The sequence below is a fragment of the Numida meleagris genome, unplaced genomic scaffold (genome assembly GCF_002078875.1).
Source record: "Numida meleagris isolate 19003 breed g44 Domestic line unplaced genomic scaffold, NumMel1.0 unplaced_Scaffold180, whole genome shotgun sequence".
In the NCBI taxonomy this organism is placed as follows: domain Eukaryota; kingdom Metazoa; phylum Chordata; class Aves; order Galliformes; family Numididae; genus Numida; species Numida meleagris.
The window spans coordinates 977,527-979,073 of NW_018363597.1; the positions used below are offsets into that span (position 1 = coordinate 977,527).

General features: G+C 54.0%; 1 protein-coding gene across 1 annotated transcript in view; it reads left to right on the plus strand.

Annotated features, from left to right (window-relative positions):
* LOC110390697 (GTPase IMAP family member 8-like) overlaps positions 1–1,547 on the plus strand; it is a 685,191-nt gene that overhangs the window by 540,251 nt on the left and 143,393 nt on the right. The gene's annotated exons all lie outside the window — the stretch shown is intronic.

The window sequence follows — 1,547 nt, forward strand, 5'->3', positions numbered from 1 at the left end:
CTTGGGCCTCAACTCTTGGGCCTCAACTCTTGGGCCTCAACTCTTGGGCCTCAACTCTTGGGCCTCAACTCTTGGGCCTCAACTCTTGGGCCTCATGGGTTGTCAGCAGGCAGGGTGCTGGCGTGGGTTTGGCTCTGCTTTGGGCCTCATGGGGTGTCAGCAGGCAAGCCACTGGCCTTAACAGTGGCGAAAAGTGGAGCTGTTGATTCATCAGACTGCGAACAAAATGCGAAGTCGAATGTCTTTACAGTGATTGATGTAAGTTGGAGAGATGGCAGGAAACAAAGCAATGGAAAGATCTGAGAGGCATTTGTAGGTGGAAGGAGGGAAAGCTGCCGCTTACAGTGTGCCTGGGTTTGGAGGCAGAAGCAGGCTTGGCTCGAAAACAAATTTCCCCAATTTTTCTGCTTCTAGCCTTGCAGCTGGTCATATCATAGGAGCACGTGGCTGATTTCTCTTCATGCACAGTCTGGTTGTCCGTGGGGTGCCCAGCAGTGCCTCGTACACGTGGTACTGGTAGTGCAGCATTCATGCACAGTTCTGGGCTTGTGAGGTATAGCAGTGGCTGGGAACACAAGAAATGATTAAGGTCAGTTGTGTTCATTCCATTTTGAGAGCAGATGAGTGTTAACCTCGGCTTCTTCTCTCCATGTCAGCACTGTTACTGTCCATGGGGCTGTGAAACAGGCACGTCTTGTTGCTTTGCCCTGCAGGTGATTGGGGCAGCTGGGCTGACAGCTCTCATCGGCTGTGTCGTGCAGAACTGGGATGTGCAGGAGGACCCGCCAGGCTGCAGGACAGCGGTGGGGGCCATATGAGATGCTGGCTACTTTCTTCCCAGCTCTCACCATCTTCACGACTGCAGAGCTCCTGTACGTGTGGGCAGCTCCCAGCTCCTCCCAGGGATGCATTATTGAAGATGTGTTAATATTTCAGCACAAGAAGGATGTGGAGAGGGTCGAGAAGAGGACATCAAGGATGCTCCAGAGGATGGAGCAGCTCTGCAGTGAGAGCTGAGAGCTGACTGCATTCAAACTGGAGAAGAGGAGGCTCCAAGGTGACCTCGTTGTGGCCTTTCCAGTCCATAAAGGGAGTTTATAAATGGGAGAGTGGCTTTTTACATGGGCAGATAGTGACAGGACGAGGGGGGAACAGCTTTAAACTAAAGGAGGGAGATTTAGGTGGGATGTGAGGAGGAAACAGTCTACCCAGAGGCAGTGAGGTGCTGGCACTGCCCAGAGCTGGGGGTGCCCCACCCTGGAGTGCCTGAGGTCACGGCTGGGCCCTGGGCAGCCTGAGCTGCGGGGCAGGGGTGGGGCTGGGGACTTGGGGTCCCTTCCAGCCCAACCACCCTATGGTTCTGGGATCTTGAAGGACCCTTCCAACCCACCGCGTTCCATCATTCTATGGTTCTGGGGTCTTGAAGGACCCTTCCAACCCACCACGTTCCATCATTCTATGGTTCTAGGATCTTGAAGGACCTTTCCAACCCACCACGTTCCATCATTCTATGGTTCTGGGATCTTGAAGGACCCTTCCAACCCACC